Source organism: Hevea brasiliensis, chromosome 11 (genome assembly GCF_030052815.1).
Source record: "Hevea brasiliensis isolate MT/VB/25A 57/8 chromosome 11, ASM3005281v1, whole genome shotgun sequence".
Lineage (NCBI taxonomy): Eukaryota > Viridiplantae > Streptophyta > Magnoliopsida > Malpighiales > Euphorbiaceae > Hevea > Hevea brasiliensis.
Window position 1 is genome coordinate 82,483,168 of NC_079503.1, and position 18,231 is coordinate 82,501,398.

The following is an 18,231-nucleotide window of genomic DNA, read 5'->3' on the forward strand; positions in this document are numbered from 1 at the left end:
AGAATTTGGAGGTTTGTAACTTCTTAGAGTCCATGCTGGCAACCGCTCTTTGTATCTCTTGCATCTATGGGTTTAAACTCCTTGTTTTTTTTTAGGGTAAAATTGATAATTTTTTTTAATTTAATTATATTAACAAAAATGCTCTTTCGCATTTTAAAAGTCTTAATTTCAATTCTGAATTTTAGAAGTTATATAAGAAATGTTATATTGGTTGTGAATCAGAAGACTTGGGATGAAATTATTAGATTAATAATGGATTTGGTAAACTAATCCCATCAATTAATAAACAATTTTGGATATAATTTAATTTGAACTCATGCAAACCACTTCACTTTAATTCCGTTTGGAGTTGAAGCTAAAAAAAAATAATTTTTTTAAAAAAGTATTATTTTTTAAATATTATTGAAAAAATCAATTAAAAAATTATTTAAATTTTTATAATTAAAAAATATAAAATTTAATTTTAAATTATCTTCTAATTAACATATTTAATATTCCTTAAAAAACTTAAAATATTAAAAAAAAGTCTTTTTCAAACCAAAAACATTTTCCTCGATATTGTACAATTAAAAAAATTAAATAAGCAGAAATTATATTGAACTTCAATGCAGATATCTTTCAATATAATAATAAAAAACTTGGAAATTTCTAGTTCTTATTACCTCACATGGTGTCTGTCGTTGTTGATTAATCTTTGTCAACTTTGGAATAGTTGGCAATACGTGTACATAGAATATTTTAGCATTATTTAAAAAATTAATTAATAATTTAAGAGATTAGACATTCAAATTCTAACTATTTTAATAATTTTAAAATATTTCTAAAAGAAAAATATTCATAAAATTGGTAATTAAGAACAGCCTAAAAGCCCAGTATTTCATTATAAAACAATAGGGAAGTTCCTTTAGATCCTTAGTGTTTCTCTACTATCATCACCCAAAACAATCATGGATTCTTTCTCTCCTTCCACCAATGCTACACTCTCTAATATTTCTACATCCTCCTTGTTCTGCCCCTCCTTCCCAAACACAGCTCAACTTTCCATTACCAAAAAGCCAAACCATCCCTATGTTCCCAGGGTAATTTCTTGCAAAGCCACAAATGATGATCACCAAAACTATACCACTAGGAGAGATGAACTCATTGGTCTAGGAGGATTCTATGGTGCAACCACTCTTGGTGACCCATTTGCCTTTGCTAAACCAATCTCAGCCCCGGACCTAACCAAATGTGGCAAAACAGACTTGCCGGCCAGTGCCAAACCCACCAACTGTTGCCCTCCACCATCCACAAAGATATTAGACTTTAAGCTTCCTTCTTCAAGCTCCCCATTGCGCATTAGACCCGCAGCTCACTTGGTTGATGATGCTTACATAGCCAACTACTCCAAAGCCATTGAGCTCATGAAAGCTCTTCCTGATGATGATCCTCGTAGCTTTAAGCAACAAGCCAAAGTTCATTGTGCTTACTGTGATGGTGCTTATTGATACGGTGTGTCCGCAAGTGCACGGGTCACGGTAGTATAGTTTTAAAAAAATGATATCGATCCCACAGGGAATTGTGCTTAAATTGAAAATAAAAGTATAAGCTAATTAGAATGACAAAAATTAAAGATGTAAAATGAAATTTGGAATTAAAATTGGTATTTGAGGAATTAAAACTAAATCAAACAATTAACTAAAATTAATTAAACTAGATTACCAAAAATTAATTTGAAATTTCTATTTATGAAATTTGAGAGGAATTAAATCTAAATTCAATAAAAAATAAAGTGATTCTAGAGATTGGATTTTTCAATATTGTTTGCATGTGGTTTATTCCTAATTTAGCCAAACACATGAGAATTGCAATTTTGAGGGAAATCAATTCTTAAATTTTTGAAACCTTTTTCAAGCATCTCAAAGTTGGTTTTCATTAAATCAAACCCTGTTTTCACGGTATTTCAAACCTAACAAAAACCCATTTAAAGCTCTAATTGATTTTTGGAAAGTTCCCCTTAATCCTCTTAGCTTATCTTTAACACCAAGAAAATAAAGTTTATTGCAAGATTATCTATCCCTAATATTCACTTTTCAGTCCATCTATTAAGGATTAAAGCTTAACTTAATGAGGGCCCATTCATCAAGCAAGGCAACAAGCTCACAAGCAATAAATTAAAATGTAACAAATCCCATTTAAATGGCTAAATCAGTTCAAAACCACAATACAAATCAATATTTACAAACCCATCTCTAGAATCTCAAACAACTACTCACTAATCATAATTTCTAAACAAACCCAAATGTATAAATGAAGAAATAATGGAAATGTAAGCTAAGGGGTAGAAAAACCCAGAAAAATGCAGAAGGATCTGCTGCAGAAAAGTGCAGAAACATGATCCTTGCTGCTGCTGGAAAAATGCAGAACGAGCTCCTCTCTTTCTCTCTTTCTATCCTTCCAAAAATGCCTCCCTTGCTCTCTATGGAAAGAAAATGATAAAGGGGACTTTATATAGGTGAGGGGACTGCCCTAGAATGGGTAAAAGGGGGAAGGTTCCAGAGAAAGTGAGGTAAAAAGGCAGAGTAACGGAAATGCCACGTCAACCATTTTCAGTAAAAATGACATAAGCCGAGTCAGTTGTGTCGTGGGTTGTGTCGCGGGTTGTGTAGCTCTCGGCCTGAATATCTGACGATCGACACAACTTGCAACATAAGCTAATTCGGTTGTGCTGCAGGTTGTGTCACTCTTGGCTATTTTTTACTCAACTTCAAAATTTTTGCAATTCGACTTTAATCTCCTCCAAATGGCTACTCTGATCAAAATACATCAAATTTCTCCAAATTTACCCTACAAAACAAATAAATTCCAAAAATTAAACTAAGAAATGTGAAAATTGTAAAATTGACTAAATATATACTAATATCTATAATAATGGCTATGAACAAGGGTAAATTATGTGCAAAAATTACACCTAAATGATGATATAAAATGCATGCATCAAATTCCCCCATACTCAAACTCTTGCTTGTCCTCAAGCAAAATTTCATTGAAACTCATTTGGAAGGGAATAGAATCAGTCTTTGAAAACACAAAGTTCACTAATCCAAACCACCAACTTACCTCTAGCCACCAACATTCCAAGTTCCCACCAGCAAAAGCACAAAGAATGAAGCAAGCACTCTCAACAATTACAGAATAGCTAAGAATTAACCAATCAACCCAAGCAACAAATACCAACCAACTACAAGAGTCAATTGTGCCAAAACAAACCTAAATGAAATAGATAGCCAATGTGTCTCAAATAGATGGTAAGTAATGTATGGAAGATTATATTGCCAAACCCATATGCAAGCATAAAAGATCTAACTCTACTAATGTAACAAGCATTTTTCAAAGAATCATTAGGTCTTTTTAAGGGTTGTAATGGGGTCCAATAGGGTAAAGTTTTGGTTAACAAGGAAAGGGAATAAGGAAAACAAAATATGAGAATAATATTAATCATGAAACTCAAAGTGCATCCATTTTTTTTCTTTTTTTCTTTTTTTTTTATAATAGTAATTTTTTTATCAAGAGGAAAGAAATTCACAATGAATCTTAAGTGCTAACACAATAAAGGGACTACTTTTATAATATATTTTTTATTTTGTATGTGTCCCTATTTCACGTCACACCCAAAATTACCTTTGGGATATTTTTGTGACTATTTTTTTTTATCAACTTTTCACAATTACTCTAGCACTTTTCAAGATGTTTCAATCCTCCAAGTTTTTTTTTATTTTTTTTATTTTTTTTTTAATTTTTTTATGCACTTAATTGCTAAAATATTATTCTCATAAATAGGTGGTAGTGTTTAGGTTTAATGGCTAGGTAAATGATTTGGGTTCCAAACAAATTAGGGAATTAAGGTTCAAGGGGGTTTGCAGGGGTCAAAATGAAATTAAGGTAGGTTAAGGCTAAATGTGAAGTTTAAAATATGAAGAAATGCCTAAGTCATATTCTTATCAAATGCAAGTTAAAAATTTCGCTTTGAAAGATCTAAGATGCTTATTCTAGGAATGGTGAGACGACAATTACCATTTTCTTCCTTAAAGGCTTATCCAGACACTCAAAACTCAAAATAACTAATCAGAATCTGCATACCTAGATAAATATATTAATTTTCAGCTATTAAGTAAGAGAAAGAATAATGCTTAAGACTTTGTACCTAGTTGGAACTTTCATTCCACTAACCATCTAAAGGCAAGTAGGATTGCTTGAATAAGTGGCTTATGGAATTCAAAGACTGGTTTAAAAATCCAAAAATTTTAAATGAATAAATGAAATGCATGAGTGTAAATGTATAGTCAACCTATATGTAACTAAGTATGCATAACTAAGTATATGAGGCTATATGCAAGTGTATGTATGTGAATATGTACAAGTATGAATTAATGAATGAGTATGTCACTATATGCAAATGAAAAAGGAAAAAATAATTTTTGCAAAAAATTTACCCTCTCCCCCATACTCAGAATGAACATTGTCCTCAATGTTAAAAGAGTGCAAGGAATGGGATAATTTGGCTATATGTGCATAAAGAATTATTACCCTGTTGCATAAGCGATAGCACAACTTGTGTTGAAAGTGACACAAGCTGAGATAAGAAGCGTTACCTCATTGAAGTGCAGCCAATTTAATTAGATAAAATTTGGATAGCTGCTGCACTCATTGCAAAAGAAACAGTGCGATGGAATCCATTAAATCAATTAAACTCAAAAAGTTGAAATAGGAAGTTAAGCTCAAAAATGTAACCATCAAGTGTAAATCCGAAGTAGCACATAAAAGCAAGTGAGCAATGTACTAAAGAAAAATGTATTTTATGAGGAACTAAAAAAAATGAATAAGTAAATGGTTCAATTAAAAGAAAAAAAAAACAACACAAGCAAAATATTAACTAAACAAGTTCAAAATACTAATTATTTAAGCAACGAAATAAAGACAGGAAATGTAAATGGAGAAGAAAAGCTGGTCAGTCAGGTATGAGAACTCCTTTGCCCTTGCCATCTTGTGGAGGTGGTGGTGCTTTTGGTGGTTGCTGTGGAGAGATGATGCTCAAAATCAGTGCCTGGTTTGTTTCGATCTTCTCCAGCTTAGCTCGCATGACTTTCAACTCGTCTTGCATTTCAGCACTTCGATCCAAATATATGTCAGCTAAATCTCGTAGTGTCTGAAAAGAGACATCCGTCATTTGCCGAAAAGAATAGATCTCATCACTGAGATTCTCCATGAACGTCAAAAGAGTTGCTATGGATGGTCCAGAAGCTGTTGATGAAGCAGGTTGAGCAGTTGGTGGAGCTCGGCTTGAAGGTTGTGTAAAAGGCTGCTCAAATGGTCACTCAGATGCTGAGGAGGAGCTAATTGCAGTGGGAGAACCAGGTGGTGGTTCTATTAGTGCAGGAATCTCATACAGCTTGGTAGCCTCATTTTTGATACAAAATTTTTGGTTGGCCAAATGAGGTCCATCCAAAAATAACAAACCAGTTGGAAGAGCAGGACACTTGTGCATTTGAGGATTAAAGCCAAAATAATGTGCAATGGGTGTGACCAAACCTCCAAAGACAATGTTACCAGTACCCCTAGTGGTCTGGCGGATCACATGGCGGCAGAAATAATAACCAGGGGAAGCTTTTTTGCCAGTTTTTGCACACCACAAAAAGAATAGATCATACTGTGACATTGTGCCAACACTAGATCCTCTGCCTAAAATTGTATTTGCAATTAATCGCTGAAGCAATCTCAAGGCATGATTCTCAATCTTGGAGGCCTTACTGTGTCCCGGTTTGAAGGTACCTGCTGAAGGTGCAATTCGCTCCCAAAATTCATACGCATTATAGTCCCTTTGGCTAGCAGGTATTTTGAACAGACCATCAGGTGGAAAGCCAAATATATGGTGAAAATTATCCATAGACAGCACCCTATCTTGACCAAGGCATCTAAAATGGATTGTCAAGTCATTATCCAAGGTAATTTTATGCTCATTAGTGGACAGGGAGGCCATAAATTCCTGCACTAAAATGGGGTAGACCAGTTCCTGTTTATGTGCAAATCGCACCCAACCTAAAGCATCTAACAGAGTCTACATTTCATCATATATCTTCAAGGATTTAAGTGTAGACACATCCAAATACCGAGTTTGAACCATTTGTCGGGCTACAACTCTTGCCTTATTTTTCTTCATGTCGGCAGTAGGTAATATCTAGTGTGTAGCAGTAGGCAAAGAGGAGGGGAATGCAAGGTTACCTTTAGATGTACCGGGGCGCTTAACCGCCGACTTCGGGATGCCACGTCGGACAGCAGGTGCGGCTGGCATTGGAGGAGGGATTGGGGGTTGTTGTGTGGCCGGTTCGGGTCGCTTCCTCTTGACGCCGCCCGTTGATTTGTGTGGCTTAATGTTTTCGCCTTTTTCTTTTTGAATGTGGCGATCGTGGCGTCACCAGAATGGGCCGGCGATGGGTCGGCGTTCATGGGCGGGGTGCCTTGGGGCTTTGGCGGCTGTGAGGAGTGGGGAGGTGAGTTTTCGAAGGATAATGGGGAGTCGGGCGTGATCGAAAAAGGAGAAATATGGGAAGAATGGTGGGTGGTGGAGGCGACGGTGAAGATGAAGGTTACGGCGGGAGGGGAGGGTTGTGTCGGGGGTGATGTCGAGAGGAAGAAGGATTTAGTGGGTTATCGGGTTAGGGGCTTTAGGTATGGGTCGTGGGTTTTGGGTTTTAGTTGGTTGGGTTTTAGGTTTAGTTTCGGGCTTGGGCTTATGGGGTACGGTTTTTAGGACTTTGGGTTCGCTGCTGGCCCATTCTGGTGAAGGAAGATTTTATCCTGCAAAACAAACAGGCGACACAAGTTAGAACATAAGGATAGGGGGGTTGTGTCGCAAGTTGTGCAACAATCTGCCCAAAAGTGTGCCCAGCGAACACAAGCGATGACACAAGCAAACCCGGTTATGTCGCAGGTTGTGCAACAATCTGCCCAAAAGTGTGCCCAGCGGACATAAGCGGTGACACAAGCAAACCCGGTTATGTCGCAGGTTGTGCAGTCTGCTGCCCAAAAATGACCGAATTTCATAGCACCTAAAAAATTGAAACAAATTAGATTTCAAATGATTAAACCTTCATAACATGAATTCTAATTGTTCAATTTGTTATGTTCATCAAATACTCATAAAAAATAATTTTTCAAAGCACCAATTTACACATCCAAATTCAAATAATTTTCCTTTTAATCCAAGATGTCAAAATTTGGAAAAATTTTCTTTTGAAATTAACGAAAAAGGGCAATGAATCCAGCAATATGTACCAGCAAATACTCAACAAAAGAAAGATGAAAATTATAAGTGAACAAATTTAAAACTAAAATTTAAAGCTAAAATTTAAAGCTAAAAATAAAATTTTTTTTATTGCTCATTTGCTTGCAATGCATTGCATCCCATCTGCAGAAGGAAATTAGAACAATGTCAAACTCTAAATAAGGAGTATAGAAAAACTTAAAACAAATATATATATGAAAGAAATAAAGAATCAATGAAAAATTGGGAGTTATTGCCCAAAAATGCTAAGTTTAGGTCTTTAGCTTGACCATACTCACTCAAAATGTTATGGAGAATGAGAAAGATAGCAAGTTGCTATCTTCTCAATTGGCTCACCAACTGAATAATGCCTCAACCTTTGTCCATTTACCTTGAAATTACCAGATTTTTCACCAAAAATTTCCACAGCACCATGAGGTAAAACTTTCACAATTTTGAATGGACCTGACCACCTTTATTTTAATTTTCCTGGAAAAAATTTTAACCTTGAATTGAATAAGAGAACCAAATCTCCTTCTTTAAAGTCCTTTTTCTTGATATGCTTATCATGCCAATTTTTAGTTCTCTCTTTATAGATCCTAGCATTTTCATAAGCATCAAGTCTCAATTCTTCTAATTCATCAAGTTGCAAAAGTCTTTTGTGTCCAGCAGCTTGTAAATCAAAATTGATTGCTCTAATGGCCCAATAAGCTTTATGTTCTAACTCTACGGGCAAATGGCATGATTTCCCAAAAACTAACCTATAAGGTGTAGTTCCTATGGGTGTTTTAAATGCTGTTCTATATGCCCAAAGAGTGTCATCTAATTTAAGGGACCAATCTTTTCTGGACTTATTAACAGTTTTCTCCAAGATTTGCTTGATTTCTCTATTTGTGATTTCTACTTGGCCATTTGTTTGAGGGTGATAGGGTGTGGCAATCCTATGCTTTACCCCATATTTTCTCATCAATTTTTCAAATTGGTGGTTGCAAAAATGGCTACCACCATCACTGATTATGGCACGTGGGGTACCAAATCTGGTCAAAATAAATTTTTTCAGAAATTTCACCACAACTTTTGCATCATTGGTAGGTGTAGCAATAGCTTCTACCCATTTAGATACATAGTCCACCCCTACCAAGATATATTTATTCCCATAAGAAGATGGAAATGGCCCCATGAAATCAATTCCCCACACATCAAATAATTCAACTTCTAATATGGATTGTTGGGGCATCTCATCTCTTTTGGAAATGTTGCCTACCCTTTGGCACCTATCACACTTGCTTACAAAATCTCTCACATGTTTAAACAATTTAGGCCAATAGAAACCTGATGTCAAGACCTTTTCAATAGTTTTTGAGACACTAAAAAGACCACCATATTCAGAGGAATGACAATGGTAAATAACATCATGTATTTCTTCCTCTGGTATACATCTCCTAATTATTCCATCATTACATCTCCTAAACAAAAGAGGTTCTTCCCAAGAATAAAATTTAACATCATGTAAAAATCTTTTCTTTTGCTGCCAAGATAAATTAGGTGGCAAGACACCACAAGACAAGAAATTTACAATATCAGCAAACCATGGAAGTGCAGAGTTCAACATATACAACTGCTCATTCATGAAAAACTCATCAATTGGCACAATTTCATCATCTTTATTTTTAGTTTTTATCCTAGAAAGGTGATCAGCCACCACATTCTCAACACCCTTTTTATCTCTTATTTCCAAATCAAATTCTTGAAGTAATAAAATCCATCTAATCAACCTAGATTTAGCTTCTTTCTTGCTCATTAAGTACCTTATTGCTGCATGATCAGTGAAAACAATTACCTTTGAGTTGACCAAATAAGAACGAAATTTATTGAGTGCAAATACTACCGCAAGGAACTCCTTTTCAGTTGTGGCATAATTAACTTGAGCTTCATCAAGGGTTCGGCTTGCATAGTAAATGGCATAAGGTTGTCTATCTTTTCGCTGGCCAAGGACAGCTCCAACAGCAAACTCGCTTGCATCACACATGATTTCGAATGGCAAAGTCCAATCCGGGGGTTGCATGATAGGAGCTGTTGTTAAGGCCGTCTTCAACCTGTAAAAAGAAACCATACAATCTTGATTAAAATCAAATTTAACATCATGATTCAAAAGATTTGTTAAGGGTTTAGCAAGTTTAGAAAAATCCTGAATAAACCGCCGGTAAAACCCGGCATGTCCAAGAAAACTCCGCACTCCTTTGACAGTGATTGGAGGGGGCATTTTTTCAATAATTTCTATTTTAGCTCTATCCACTTCAATTCTCCTATTTGAGATCAAATGCCCTAAAACGATCCCCTCTTGGACCATAAAGTGGCATTTCTCCCAATTCAACACTAGATCATTATCAGCACATCTCTGCAAAATTTTAGACAAATTAGTCAAGCATGAATCAAAATTAGTGCCATATACTGAAAAGTCATCCATGAAGACCTCCATAATTTCTTCAATAAAATCAGAAAAAATGGCCATCATGCACCTTTGAAATGTGCCAGGCGCATTACACAATCCGAATGGCATCCTTCGATATGCAAAGGTGCCATAGGGACAGGTAAAGGTAGTTTTTTCTTGGTCATCAGGATGTATTGGAATTTGAAAGAAACCAGAATATCCATCTAAGTAACAAAAGAATGAATGCTTGGCTAATCTCTCTAACATTTGATCCATAAAAGGAAGGGGAAAATGGTCTTTTCTTGTGGCATTGTTCAACTTCCTATAGTCTATGCACATTCTCCAACCTGTACTTGATTCTAGTGGGTATCAATTCATTATTCTCATTTTTAACAACTGTCACCCCACCTTTTTTGGTACAACATGCACAGGACTCACCCACTCCTTTATCGAAATGGGGTAAATAATTCCAGCAGCTAGTAATTTTAGGATTTCCTTTTTCACAACATCCTTCATTGTAGGATTCAATCTTCTTTGGTGTTCAATGGAAGGTTTACTATTTGGCTCAAGGAAAATCCTATGCATACAAACTGTTGGACTAATTCCCTTTATATCATCAATTGCATAACCCAAAACTCTTCTATATTCTCTCAAAACTCTCAACAATTTTTCATTCTCAATATTAGTCAAAGATGCATTAATTATAACAGGATATGTTTCATTCGATCCAAGAAAAGCATACCTGAGGTTGGAAGGAAGAGGTTTAAGATCTACCTTTGGGGCATCCTCTACCTTTAATGATGGTGGTTTAATCTCCAAATTTTGCACTTCTTCAAGTTGAAAAATTGTGGCTTCAGGATGTGGTGGAGAGCTCTCCAAGTGTTGTGCAAAAGCAGCTATGTTGAGATTGTCATCATCAATGCTCCCACCATGGACTAAGCAATTTTCAAGTGGGTCTTGTGGATAGCCTTTTCTGAAATGCTCTTGAACAATCTCATCAATAATGTCTACTCGCAAACAAGACTCAACTTCTTCATGTTTCCTTTTCATGGCTGGATTGATGTTGAATATCATTTGATCATCTCCCACTCTAAGTGTCAATTTCTCACCCTTTACATCAATTAATGCACCAGCTGTTGCCAAAAAGGGTCTTCCCAATAAGATAGGAACTTTTGTGTCTTCTTCCATATCTAAAATGACAAAGTCCACCGGAATGTAGAATTTCCCAACCTTGATAGGCACATTTTCTAGAATGCCTTCTGGATACTTAATTGAACGGTCAGCCAATGAAAGATACATGTTAGTGGGCTTCAACTCTCCCATATTCAACTTCTCATATATTGAAAGTGGCATTAGGCTGAAACTAGCTCCAAGGTCACATAAGGCATTTGCCACACAATTATCACCAATATGACAAGGAATAGAAAACACACCCGAATCTTTGAGTTTGGGAGGTAACTTCTTCTGAATTATAGCACTGCATTGCTCTCCCAAGTTGATGGTGTCATAATCTTCTAGCCTTCTCTTGTTGGAAAGAATCTCCTTCAAAAACTTGGCATAACTTGGCATTTGGGATAGTGCCTCAGTGAATGGCACATTGATATACAACTTCTTTAGCACTTCAAGGAATTTGCCAAATTGTTTGTCTAGCTTATGCTTGATGAATCTTTGAGGGTAGGGAAGGGTGATCTTGTAAGGTTTAGGTGGGATGTATGGTTTCTCTCCCACATCTTGCTCACTTTGCTTTCTTCTTCTTTTTCATTTTTCTTGCTCTCAACTGAATTTTCTTCTTTTGTGCTCCCTTTTTCTTCTCTCTTGTTTTCACTCTCTTGACCAACTTTCCTACCACTTCTCAAGGTCACAACCTTACATTGTTCATGAGGGTTTTGTGGTTGGCTAGGTAGTTTCCCATAGGAATTGCTTCCCGATGAGCTTGCTTGTTGAGCCAATTGAGTCTCTAACATGCGGTTGTGGACTTGTAATTGATCCATAGTTTGTCTCATGTGTTGCATTTCTTCCTCCAATTTGCTATTCATCTTGCTTTGTTCAGCAAAAAATTTCTCCATCATGCTTTCTAAGGTTGGCTTCGGTTCATGAGGTGGAAGGGATTGTTGTGCTCTTGCTTGATATCCAGGTTGTGGCTGCCTTATGGGCTGAAATTGAGGCTGAAATTGAGGTCTATTTTGCTGCACATACTGCTGGTTATGAGCATAATTTGAGCTTTGGCCTTGTTGAGCAAAAGTTGCTTGTGGTCTCCATGTTGAGTTGTTCACGTTAGAGTAAGCATTTCCCATAGGTTTCTGTTGATAACCTCCTGCATAAGCAGCTTGTTCTTGCAAATAATCATCACCATAAGAAGAGTAATCAACTCCACAACTTTGAGTTCCATCTGTGAAGGCAGCTTGTTGCATAGTTGTAGGAGTTGAGGTTGTTGCCTTTGTGCAGAAATCACTAAGAAGCTGAGTCAACTGATCAAATCTTGCATTCATGTAGCTAACTGAGTCAAGTTCATAAATCCCAGCCTTCTTTGGCTCAAGTGCTCTAGGATTTCCCCACAAATGGGTATTATGAGCAATCTTCTCTAATAAATCATAGCATTCTTCACTTGTCATTCTCATGAAATCTCCTCCTGCTTGTGAATCAATTGTGTTTCTTATGGTGGAGTAACTCAGTGTAGAAATTCTGAACAATCATCCATTTGGGTATTTCATGATGAGGACATTGCCTTTCAAGCTCCTTAAATCTCATCCAAGATTCATACAAAGTTTCATCATCCCTTGGTTTAAAAGCTACCATCAAATTCCTCAAATGAGTGGTCTTCCCAGGTGGGAAAAACTGAGATAGAAAAGCTTGAGATAGCTGCTCCCAAGTAGCTATAGTAGCTTGTGGAAGTGAGTCATACCACTCCAATGCTGAATCCCGAAGAGAAAATGGAAATAAGGTGAGCCGAATAACTTCATCTGAAACTCCAGGTTGCCTTTGTGTACCACATATCATCAAAAATTTCTTCAAATGAGAATGAGGATTTTCAAGTGGACTACCTCCAAATTGTGAATTCTGAACCATTTGAATAAGACCAGTCTTTAACTCAAATTGATTAGCTCCAATGATAGGTCTATTATCTCTCACATCTGCACATCTAGGAAAAGCATAATCCAACATGGATCTTCTTTGAGGATCATTTTGATTAACAACTTCATTTTGCCTATTTTGCTCATTTCCTCCATTATTTCCACCAATAGCTCTATTTTGATTCTCCATATTTTCAATTGTCTCCTCTTGCTCAAATCTTTGTTGTTCTTCTTTTTCTGCTTCTTTTTTTCTCTTGTATTCCTTTTTGTTGGCTCTACAGAATTTTTCAATTTCAGGGTTGAACAACAATTCAGTATCACTTGTGCTTTTCGATCGTCTCATAAACAAGAAAAGTACCTGAAAAACACAAGGAACAGTAGTGAAAATAAAAGAAAATAAAAATTCTAATTAGCTTAAAACAATTAAAATCTAACTTAAAAACAAACAATTCCCCAGCAACGGCGCCAAAAACTTGATACGGTGTGTCCGCAAGTGCACGGGTCACGGTAGTATAGTTTTAAAAAAATGATATCGATCCCACAGGGAATTGTGCTTAAATTGGAAATAAAAGTATAAGCTAATTAGAATGACAAAAATTAAAGATGTAAAATGAAATTTGAAATTAAAATTGGTATTTGAGGAATTAAAACTAAATCAAACAATTAACTAAAATTAATTAAACTAGATTACCAAAAATTAATTTGAAATTTCTATTTATGAAATTTGAGAGGAATTAAATCTAAATTCAATAAAAAATAAAGTGATTCTAGAGATTGGATTTTTCAATATTGTTTGCATGTGGTTTATCCCTAATTTAGCCAAACACATGAGAATTGCAATTTTGAGGGAAATCAATTCTTAAATTTTTGAAACCTTTTTCAAGCATCTCAAAGTTGGTTTTCATTAAATCAAACCCTGTTTTCACGGTATTTCAAACCTAACAAAAACCCATTTAAAGCTCTAATTGATTTTTGGAAAGTTCCCCTTAATCCTCTTAGCTTATCTCTAACACCAAGAAAATAAAGTTTATTGCAAGATTATCTATCCCTAATATTCACTTTTCAGTCCATCTATTAAGGATTAAAGCTTAACTTAATGAGGGCCCATTCATCAAGCAAGGCAACAAGCTCACAAGCAATAAATCAAAATGTAACAAATCCCATTTAAATGGCTAAATCAGTTCAAAACCACAATACAAATCAATATTTACAAACCCATCTCTAGAAATCTCAAACAACTACTCACTAACCATAATTTCTAAACAAACCCAAATGTATAAATGAAGAAATAATGGAAATGTAAGCTAAGGGGTAGAAAAACCCAGAAAAATGCAGAAGGATCTGCTGCAGAAAAGTGCAGAAACGTGATCCTTGCTGCTGCTGGAAAAATGCAGAACGAGCTCCTCTCTTTCTCTCTTTCTATCCTTCCAAAAATGCCTCCTTTGCTCTCTATGGAAAGAAAATGATAAAGGGGACTTTATATAGGTGAGGGGACTGCCCTAGAATGGGTAAAAGGAGGAAGGTTCCAGAGAAAGTGAGGTAAAAAGCCAGAGTAACGGAAATGCCACGTCAACCATTTCCAGTAAAAATGACATAAGCCGAGTCAGTTGTGTCGTGGGTTGTGTCGCGGGTTGTGTAGCTCTCGGCCTGAATATCTGACGATCGACACAACCTGCGACATAAGCTAATTCGGTTGTGCTGCAGGTTGTGTCGCTCTCGGCCATTTTTTACTCAACTTCAAAATTTTTGCAATTCGACTTTAATCTCCTCCAAATGGCTACTCTGATCAAAATACATCAAATTTCTCCAAATTTACCCTACAAAACAAATAAATTCCAAAAATTAAACTAAGAAATGTGAAAATTGTAAAATTGACTAAATATATACTAATATCTATAATAATGGCTATGAACAAGGGTAAATTATGTGCAAAAATTACACCTAAATGATGATATAAAATGCATGCATCACTTATCACCAAGTGGGGTTTCCAGACTTAGACCTCCAAGTTCACAAGTCGTGGCTCTTCTTTCCCTTTCATAGATACTATCTCTATTTCCATGAAAAAATGTTGGCAAAACTGATTGATGATCCAACTTTCGCTTTGCCTTATTGGAATTGGGATTCCCCCGATGGAATGCGATTACCAGCCCTATATGCTAACCCTAATTAAATCACCACTTTTTGACCAGTATCGCAACAAGAATCACCAGCCGCCAACATTAGTTGATCTTGACTACAATGTCACCGAAAACCCCACATCAAATCAAGATCAACTGTCTAGCAATCTTACCATAATGTACAGGCAAATGGTTTCTAATGGCAAGACTGCTAAGCTCTTTCTTGGAAGTTCATACCGTGCCGGTGACGAACCAAACCCTGGAGCCGGTTCTATTGAGAACATGCCACACGGTCCAGTACACATCTGGACTGGGGATAACACCCAGCCACATCTTGAAGACATGGGAAATTTCTACTCAGCTGGAAGAGATCCAATATTTTTCGCTCATCACTCCAACGTTGATCGAATGTGGACGATATGGAAAACATTAGGAGGTAAGCGAACTGAGTTCACTGATCCTGATTGGCTTGATGCAACGTTTCTTTTCTACGACGAGAATGCCAATCTTGTTCGTGTAAAGGTTAGGGACTGTATTAACTATAAAAAACTGCGATATGTTTATCAAGAAGTTGATATACCTTGGCTGAAATCCAAGCCAACACCAAGAAGGTTAATCAAGAAGGTGGCCAAGGTTTTTCATCACCATGGTCAAGTAGCTCAAGCAGCTGAAACACAAAATTTGACACCAATAAATTCATTTCCTTTAGTGTTGGATAAAGTGATAAGCACTATGGTTAGGAGGCCAAAGAAATCAAGAAGCAAGAAAGAGAAAGAAGAGGAAGAGGAAATTTTAGTGATAAATGGGATAGAGTTTGAAAGAGATGCAGTGGTGAAGTTTGATGTGTATGTTAATGATGAACATGATTCGCCAAGTGGACCAGACAAGTCTGAGTTTGCAGGAAGCTTTGTGAACGTGCCTCATGTACATAAGCATGGGAAGAAAATGAAGACATATTTGAGATTAGGGATTACAGATTTGTTGGAGGATTTGGGTGCTGAAGATGATAATAGCGTGGTGGTGACTTTGGTGCCTAGGAATGGTAAGGGTCATGTTAGAATTGGTGGTATCAAAATTGAATTTGCTCGAGATTGATGATCATGAGCAAAATAAAATTTCTTTTTAATACAATTTTTTATATAGAAAATGATGCTTTTCTTTTTTGTTGATTGAGTTTCGATAGAAAAGTTTACTGTTGATTCTATACTTTTGCTCTTCATATTTTAAATATCAAGATAACATTTCCTTTTCCACACTTCATAAATTTGGAGAAATAAATCAAAATTTTAATTATATTAATTAACAGACATAAAATAGTTAAATAAATAACTAAAAATTGAGCTTGTCAACAATTTTTGGACATAGAATTTTTTTTTAAGAAAAAATATTTTTTATATTTATTTAACTGTTCATAAAGGATTAATTCTTTAAGAATTTATGATTGTCTATTTTAATAATACCTTTTCTAAAAATCAAACTTAAATTTTTTTTTAAGAATGATGTAGATTTTATTACTATAGTCAACACGAATTTATATGAACTATTTTTACTGCATATGCACGTATAAAGAAATAGTTTTCTTAACCAATGGTGTTCACTAACAAATGTATTTTATAACAAAGAAGATTTTTAATGAAGTGTATCACATGTTGGGCTAGGAATGTAATTTTCTTTTTCAAAAATAAGAAGAAAATCTATTAAAATAGATAGTAAAGGAAATTATCCCAGTGTAATTAATTGACAATATTAAAATAAAGGGATGAAGACCTCATTTGCACATTACAATTTGCAATTATATCTATAGTTGGTATTATAGCTATAGTTTTACTTAATAAAATTCCTAGTTTATCAAAAAAAAATGATACAATTATTGTATGAATATTTTTATATTAATTTTTTTTAATTAAGAATGTATTATTTTAAATGTAAGTAACAAAAATGAAAGTATATTAATTAGATAAAAAAATTATAAATTTATGACTGAAAAGGGAAAGGTAAAAAAAGTGATACTTACTATGAAAATTTATAATTAAAATATAATTTTGAGGCTTAATATTGAAATTTACAATTAAAATACAATTTGACAATTTTAGTTTTTTATGAATATATAAATTTAATTATTTAAAAAATTAAGATTGTAATTTTTTATTAGAATTTTTAATTGGTATTATAGATATTTGTGTATTTCTTTGGCAATTATATTGTTAAATTTTTGTATAATATTAAATTATGTTTTTAAATTGAAATTATTCTCCTTTTAAGATTAATTATTCAAGACTTTATGGACATGACTCTAATACTATTAAATTAAAATTCACTAATTTATTTTAATAATTAATAATATATGTATTATAAATTATTGATAAAATGTAAAAAAAATAATAATTAAACTTTAGAAAGAGTAAAACTGTTTTCTCAAAATCCTTGTAGGAATAGAATTTGGAGGTTTGTAACTTCTTAGAGTCCATGCTTGCAACCGCTCTTTGCATCTCTTGCATCTATGGGTTTAAACTCCTTGTTTTTTTTTTTAAGGGTAAAATTGATAATTTTTTTTGAATTTAATTATATTAACAAAAATGCTCTTTCACATTTTAAAAGTCTTAATTTCAATTCTGAATTTTAAAAGTTATAGAAGAAATGTTATATTGGTTGTGAATCAGAAGACTTGGGATGAAATTATTAGAAGATATAATATTTCATATAACAATTGGTTCGATATTATGGAATACAATTCATAAATACCCTGTTCATTAAAGATATATAGTTTCATTGTTGAGATAAAATCATCAGAAAGAAGTGAAATTACTAATAATCTTTTGACTAGTATAGCAAATATAACAAAAAGTCTCACTCATTTTTTACTTTTATAGGAGAATATAGCTGTGGGTTTGCATTCAAAGGAGTTAGATGAATATTTTCATTGCAAACAAGGTAAATTTGTCATTGCAGTCAAATATAGCGGTATGCAATCAAAATTTATGCATGCAAAATGTATATATTATTTGAAAAAGAGTTTCTTCATAGCCTTGCAACCTTGCGGAGAGAAGTAACTGATAATTAATTGAAGTGAAAAAGGAGGCTAATGAATAAGTATGGTTCATTTTAATATACTTAGTCATTAAATTTCATGTACTTGGAAAAAGTTGGAGTCGAAAGGGATTTTATTTTCTCTTGCTTTATGAGTTTTTAATGTGAAAAATGTGGCTAGTATTCTAAATCAATATATTTAAAATAGGTGTATTAAAGAAGCTACGAGAGAAATGATGTTCTATAAGAAAAACATTCATTTTCTTAGGAATAAAGAAGAGA

At 34.6% G+C, this 18,231-nt stretch overlaps 1 non-coding gene and 1 pseudogene across 1 annotated transcript; both read left to right on the top strand.

The window, feature by feature from the left end:
* The first annotated feature begins 918 nt into the window (after positions 1 to 918).
* On the top strand, positions 919 to 16,126 carry LOC110651194 (polyphenol oxidase, chloroplastic-like; annotated as a pseudogene).
* LOC131170847 (small nucleolar RNA R71) lies at positions 12,436 to 12,542 on the top strand. The gene has a single exon (XR_009141612.1). It is a non-coding gene; the product is annotated as a small nucleolar RNA R71 (small nucleolar RNA).
* Positions 16,127 to 18,231: the final 2,105 nt, after the last annotated feature.